Here is a 7909-nt window from a genome sequence, read left to right as displayed (position 1 = left end):
GTAGCCCATGTCCTGGATATGTCTGTGTGTGGTGGCTCTTGAAGCAATGACTCCAGCCGCACTCCACTCCTTGTGAATCTCCCCCAAATTTTTGAATGGCCTTTTCTTAATCCTTTCAAGGCTGCGGTTATCCCGGTTGCTTGTGCACCTTTTTCTACCACACTTTTTCCTTACACTCCACTTTCCATTAATATGCTTGGATACAGCCAGCTGTGAACAGCCAGCTTCTTTAGCAATGAGCTTTTGTGGCTTACTCTCCTTGTGGAGTGTGTCAATGACTGCCTTCTGGGCATCTGTCAAGTCAGCAGTCTTCCCCATGATTGTGGAGCCTACTGAAACAGACTAAGGCTGCGTTCACACATTGCGTATTTTCGCGCGCTTTTTTGCGCGCGCTTTTTGAAAATGCGCAATATGCTTTGTGTTTGCCAGCAAAGTGAATGGGAAATTCACTTTGCCGTTCAGACACTGTGTAACTTTACGCAGCGGGAAAGCGCAGCTATGTAAAGAATTGTCATGTCAATTCTTTAAGCAGGGCAGCCCGCGCTTTCTCACTGTTGTGCCCATTATAAGCGATGGAATTACGCAGCGGTGTTCACACGCTGCGTAATTCCATCGCTTTTTTACGGAGGCGCAGGTGGATACTCACCTACCCGATGTCAGGGGAGAGGCATCCGCTCCGGTCCGCTCCAATCCCGCGCTTCCAGCATCTGCCGGTGAGTCGATCAGCTGTTAGCTAACCGGCTTCCGGTCAGCTGATTACAAGCCGGTCACGTGACAGTCAGCTGATCGCTTCACGGCAGATGCTGCAAGTGACTCGCCCCCTGGGCCGTGGGGCACTCGGATCCGGTCAATAGGGGAACGATGGGAGTAGTAGTGGCAACCCGGTTCCGTGGCTCAGGGTGGTCAGGCCAGTGGTAGTCCGTTATGTGCTGTTGATTATGTCCGACTACGCCACCCGTGGATTTGCGGTCATTAGGAACCGCCGCTGCAAGGCAGACCGCTGGGGCTGATGATGTATGCAGCTAGGATGGTGTGACTCCCCACGGGAAGAGTGCGGCCCCAGGGCAGTATAATGGATGGTGGGAGTGATGGTGGTGAGAGTCCCAGTACCGGTAGTGCTGGAGGCGCGAAGGAGCACACAGACAATAGGTTGCAGTCCAGGGTCTTTACTGAAACAGGTAAACTGACCCATAAACAGTCCCGGCTAGGAGGGGTCCTGGATGTCTGAGAGCAATGGGGAAATTGGCCCTGGTCAGGGTGAGGGTGTAGGCCTACAGTGCTTTCTGCGCTCCTTCTGGCTATCTCCTCGTTATAGGGTAACAGCCCACGTTTCCGAGCTTTCCGTGTATTCTCGCCTATATGGCTGGGTTCCTTTCTGCTCCCAGCCTTGTACGGCTTTACTGGTCCCTTCGGTTGTGGCAGGGCCTCCAGGCTTCTTAGGCCAAGGAATATACAGTCCCTTGCGGACTGGTTCTCTGCTGGAGGATGTAGAATCCTCACAGCCTCAGACACCAAAGTCTGGTAAAGTAAGTCTTTTATCTGCCAAGACAGGCTCACTTCGCCTCTTGTCTCTGGCTTGTGGCTCTCCTCCTGCCACACTTCCTCTTAGGTGCAATACAAAACTGTCTGTCCCTGCTCTGCTCTGGGACAAGTCTCAGTCCTGAGACAGGCCTTCAAGTTCTCCCTAACCCTGCCCCCAGCACCAGCTTTTATAGGGGCAGCCTGCTCCCCCTACTGGCCTGAAACAGGAGGCATTGCATGCTAATGTTCCCCTGACCAGAGAACCTCCCCCTTGCTCTCAGACACAGCTTTATTTACACTTGTGGCATCCAGGCCAGGGTGACACACAAGCGCGGGACGGAGCAGACGCGTCTCTCATCCATCGGGTAGGTGAGTATCTGTAGCACCCCGAGGGCTCGGCTGCTACAGGGGTATTGCACCTCGAACCAGAGGTGTGGTATTCCACTCCCGGGTAAGGATGGAGTGTGGACTAGAACTCAGTTAGCTGCATGCACCACACACACCCCATTTCCGAGGAACAGACCGACGGTACTCCCACTAGAAAGATGTGCAGGTACGACAGCTTCTGTTCCTGGCTGGAGTGGGGAGGGGGAGGAAAACCCAGTGGTGTAGGAGCAGATAGGGGCGGGTTTCTGGGCATAGGAAGGAGCCCATTGGTTGCTAATCACCTGGGCTCGGGTGTCAGAGGGAGTATAAAAGGTGGGCACCATCTTAGGAGTGAGTTCAGTTCAGTTCAGTCAGACAGAAGAAGAGTGAGAAGAGGAGTGACAGGGAGCAGCAGCCCTGTCTGGGTGCTGCCCCTGGAGGGAGCAAGAGTGAAGAAGAAAGGAACAAGAAGCAAGGAAAGAATGAAACATAAGAAAAGGCCCAGAGACATGAAGCAAGAAGGAACCCGAACACGCTAGGAGTCAGCGGGTGAAGGGTTGGCAGATCAGGGTACCGGATCCCAAACTGGTGGAGGCCACTTATCCTCAGCCAGGAACCGGAGGACGTGGCCACGTCTTGGCGCGACCACTCACTACACTCACCACGAAGGCATGCCACATAGGGTCAGGGAGACCGGAGAAAGGTTTCGCCACCAGAAGGCCCGAGGAAGCTGGACATGGGTGGGAGTGGGGACGGCCAGAGAAAGGAACGGGGAAAGGAGTTCAAGGTCACACTCTGGAACTGCCTGGGGTTGGTCGAGCCCCGTACCTGGTGGATGCAGCATGGCTCGGGTCGTCATCACCTGCAGGACTGACGTTAATAACAACTGTGAGTAAAGCATTGAAAACTGCAATCAGTCTCTGTGTTCCATCGCACCACCAGCACCATAGGTACCGGGACGCTCTTACTATCACTCCCTTCACCCGCACCAGCTGCCCTGAGGCTATACCTCTCCCGTTGGGGGTTATACCACCATAGCTGCACATATATACCATCGGCCTCAGCGGACTGTTTTGCAGTGGCGGCCTTGCGACCGCAAATCAACGGGTGGCGTAGTCGACATTTATAACATCTACAAAGACTGCCACACGTTTAACTTGACCACCCTGGGCACGGACCGGGTCACCGCCACAAGAAGACTACTACCCCCATCGGATCCGGCTCCGGGTATCCCCCGCGCACGCGCCGCACTACAGCACTGGCCCAGGGGGCTCGTCAATTTTTGGCGTAGTCGGCAGGATTACGTGCCCGCAACCACCGGGTACTGCGTGCCTGAAAAAAAAAAAAAGAAACTTTTATACTTACCTGTGGTGAAGTTTTCCGCCGTCCGGAGTCGTTTCCCGCCATCTTCTGCCTTCTTCCCGCCATCCGTGGAGCTTTCCCGCCATTGGACGCCATCTTGAGGACGCCGCGCGGGAAGAAGAGGGGCGTGGACTCCGAAAGCCCGTGAGAATTGAAGCGCCGCCTCACGTTCGGACGTTGCGTCAGGTCCTGGAGGGAGCCCAGCGACGCCGACGTCACAGGAGCGCGACGGAAGGTCCTCAACCCTGACGATCCACTGCGGAGCCGCGGCCTACGGAAGAGGATCATCGCGAGGTAGGCCGCGGTCCACTATGGGGGAGGAGGATGTCGGATACGGAGGAGAGCTTCACTACCGCAGCCACCATCCAGCACCGCGTCCATCCCGAGAGGCAGCAGAAGCGGATCGGAGGCCGAGGACGCCGCCGCGGGGGAGGCCGCAACGACAAGTAAGGGGAACGCCGTTACTCCGGGCCCTGAGGCCGCGGACCTGCCCCTACCTCCCGCCGCGGAACCCGAAGCTCTGGGTGCCGCACCGCCCGCCGTGCCTCCATCACCAGCAGTTAGCCCTCCAGCAGCAAGCTCTGCAGCGGAGCCTCGCCCAGGACCGTGCTCCCCAACATCGGGCACGATCAGAAAGTCACCGGCCTGGTTGAAAGGCCGAGTGCCCGCGGGCGCTGCACCCCAGCCGGGGCCCCCAGTTGTGCCACCATTGGGGAAAGACCTGTATGAGCAGCACACCTGCCCGGATGGGACACCATTCGTCTGGCCGCCTGAATACACCAACCCCCGCTCCAGGAAGAGTCACCCCGAGGGAGGAAGGGCCCCAGATGAACCGCTAATCCCAGCTCCGAAGCCCGTGGACCTCTCTTCACCCCCGCTGGAAGACGCTCAATTCGAGGGGGGACCCCACTGGAGAAGACCTGATGGGGTTCACTCTGGAGACCCGGGCCGCCAACAACGGGCAACGGTTGAGCGGGAGCGGAGAGAGAGGAAAGTGAAGGAGGAGTGGCTCCACATTAAAAACGTGGAGCAGAAGACAAGGGCCCGCCAGGACCCCCCGTACAGCTCACGGTCCCCGAGTCACCGGGACTGTTGTTAAGTTTCACATGGCATGTGGCTGGGGCATCATCTAAGACCCGAAGACCATGAGCCAGGTGTTTGTAAACAGGAGCGACGTAGAGTCCCACCTACCGGAGGGGCACAGTGGACGGGACCTGGTGCCTGGAGATACCGTCACCTATACCAGGCATAAGGGAGTGAAGGGGTGGTACGCCCTTCATGTCCACCGGGTCAAGGAGGAGGAGGAGTTATCGTACCAGGAGGAGAAGAAAGAGGGCCCGGACGGGTCTGAACCTGAGGAAGAGGAAGGAGCGTGTGGAGGACACCGTAAATCGTAAACGGTAAAAGAGGAGATGTAAATAGTTACCCAATCGGGTATAAGGACTGTTGTGAGACTGTTTCCACAAAGAGTGTGGTCCCCGTTGGGACAGAAAGAGAACTGTTGCCTGCTTTGCCCTAATCCCTAACCTGACCGAGGACTGAGAGCGGTCATCCTTTCCCTCTACCTGGTTGAGGACTGAGAGCGGCCGACCCTGTACTTAGTTGCGCTTCCTAAAGAGCCCTCTATTGGTTTTGTAAGAACCCTTCCCAACCTCAAGATACAGTGACTGTTGCACTTTATCAGGTCGTGAGTTGCACAGCGGCCAGATCCCAAGAAGTCAAGAATGTTGAAAATGTTTTATATGAAAAATGTCTAAATGTGAAAGTTTCATAATGCTGCTAAAAGTAACGATGCTGAAGTTTTATATATCGTGTTTTCTACTAAAGAGTTCCCGTGGCATTAGCAAAAGTGTTGATATCAGTAACGTTAAAGTGAAAAGAGTACCTCCCATAAAGGGATGATTTGCAAGTTAATGTCTTATTTATGAGTGTACACTTTAAAATTTTTTGTAAGTTTGTAATTGTTTTGCTCTGTTTCAGCCCGAGGACGTGCTGTGATTTACCAGGGGGGAATGTAGCACCCCGAGGGCTCGGCTGCTACAGGGGTATTGCACCTCGAACCAGAGGTGTGGTATTCCACTCCCGGGTAAGGATGGAGTGTGGACTAGAACTCAGTTAGCTGCATGCACCACACACACCCCATTTCCGAGGAACAGACCGACGGTACTCCCACTAGAAAGATGTGCAGGTACGACAGCTTCTGTTCCTGGCTGGAGTGGGGAGGGGGAGGAAAACCCAGTGGTGTAGGAGCAGATAGGGGCGGGTTTCTGGGCATAGGAAGGAGCCCATTGGTTGCTAATCACCTGGGCTCGGGTGTCAGAGGGAGTATAAAAGGTGGGCACCATCTTAGGAGTGAGTTCAGTTCAGTTCAGTCAGACAGAAGAAGAGTGAGAAGAGGAGTGACAGGGAGCAGCAGCCCTGTCTGGGTGCTGCCCCTGGAGGGAGCAAGAGTGAAGAAGAAAGGAACAAGAAGCAAGGAAAGAATGAAACATAAGAAAAGGCCCAGAGACATGAAGCAAGAAGGAACCCGAACACGCTAGGAGTCAGCGGGTGAAGGGTTGGCAGATCAGGGTACCGGATCCCAAACTGGTGGAGGCCACTTATCCTCAGCCAGGAACCGGAGGACGTGGCCACGTCTTGGCGCGACCACTCACTACACTCACCACGAAGGCATGCCACATAGGGTCAGGGAGACCGGAGAAAGGTTTCGCCACCAGAAGGCCCGAGGAAGCTGGACATGGGTGGGTCCCTAGTGGGGACGGCCAGAGAAAGGAACGGGGAAAGGAGTTCAAGGTCACACTCTGGAACGGCCTGGGGGTTGGTCGAGCCCCGTACCTGGTGGATGCAGCATGGCTCGGGTCGTCATCACCTGCAGGACTGACGTTAATAACAACTGTGAGTAAAGCATTGAAAACTGCAATCAGTCTCTGTGTTCCATCACACCACCAGCACCATAGGTACCGGGACGCTCTTACTATCACTCCCTTCACCCGCACCAGCTGCACTGAGGCTATACCTCTCCCGTTGGGGGTTATACCACCATAGCTGCACATATATACCATCGGCCTCAGCGGACTGTTTTGCAGTGGCGGCCTTGCGACCGCAAATCAACGGGTGGCGTAGTTGACATTTATAACATCTACAAAGACTGCCACACGTTTAACTTGACCACCCTGGGCACGGACCGGGTCACCGCCACAAGAAGACTACTACCCCCATCGGATCCGGCTCCGGGTATCCCCCGTGCGCGCGCCGCACTACAGCACTGGCCCAGGGGGCGCGTCATATCCCCGCGCGCCGGGCTTTTTTCACTGTTTTCAGAACATTAACAGTAAGAACATGGAAGAGTCCAGGAGCCATTTGGTGAGCTGCATATCCTGCTACATGTTCACAGACTTGCCAGTGGAAAAGCCAAACTTCACATGCCAGAAATGCAAGCTTGTGTCCCTGTTGGAGGAAAAGTTGCGAAATCTAGAAGAGAGGTTAACTACCTTGAAAATCATTAAGGAAGGTGAAGAGTTCTTAGACAGAGCAGAATTATCTCTTCATGATTCAGAAAGAGAAGAAATTCGAACTGCACCTGATGAAACAGAGGAATGGAAGCATGTGACCCACAGAAGCAGGAGGATCGAGAGGCAGTCAGCACCCATACTGCTCAGGAACCAGTACCAGGCTCTCACGCAGGAGAACCATGAAGAAATACCGCAAAATAAGACTTTGCCAGCAATGAATAACCTTGTAAGCCCTCAGAATCCTCCTGGATGGAGAAAGAAGAATGTTGTGAAGAAAAAACGGAGAGTGGTGGTCATGGGGGATTCCCTGCTAAGAGGAACAGAGGCCGCTATCTGCAGACCAGACATAACCTCAAGAGAAATGTGCTGTCTTCCAGGAGCAAAAATTAAAGATGTGTCTGACAGGATATCAAGACTCTTCAGACCTACAGATCACTACCCATTCCTGCTAATACATGTGGGGACAAATGACACCGCAAGAAAGGACCTGGAAACCATCTGCAGTGACTTTGAAGACTTAGGCAAGAAAGTGAAAGAATTGGGAGCGCAGGTGGTCTTCTCATCCATCCTCCCAGTGGATGGCCATGGAACAATGAGGTGGAATAAGATTCTACAGGTGAACAACTGGCTACGTCGATGGTGCCGTCAACAAGGATTTGGATTTCTGGATCACGGAATGAATTACCTATACGATGGACTACTTGCTAGAGATGGGCTGCACCTTACGAAGACTGGAAAACGTTTATTTGGAAGTCGCCTTGCTACACTCATCAGGAGAGCTTTAAACTAGAACAATGTGGGAAGGGAAGCAAAAGGCCAGAAAAAGCCATACAGCTGACAAATACTATTGAGATCTCTGCTACTGGAAGTGGAAAGGAAGAACAAAGACAAAACAATTTAAATAATAAAAATATGGGAGGAAGAGAAACCAATCACAAACTAAAATGTTTTTATACAAATGCACAAAGCATGGGCAACAAACAAGGAGAATTAGAACTACTAATGCAGGAAAAGGAATATGATGTCATTGGAATCACTGAAACTTGGTGGGACGATACACATGATTGGAATACAAGGCTAAAAGGATACAACTTATTTGCAAGAAACAGACTTGATAAACGAGGAGGAGGTGTCGCATTGTATGTTAG

The sequence above is a fragment of the Phyllobates terribilis genome, unplaced genomic scaffold, assembly GCF_046119375.1.
Source record: "Phyllobates terribilis strain yellow unplaced genomic scaffold, ASM4611937v1 Scaffold_1__5_contigs__length_1240528914, whole genome shotgun sequence".
Lineage (NCBI taxonomy): Eukaryota > Metazoa > Chordata > Amphibia > Anura > Dendrobatidae > Phyllobates > Phyllobates terribilis.
Note: the sequence above shows the minus strand (reverse complement) of the source record.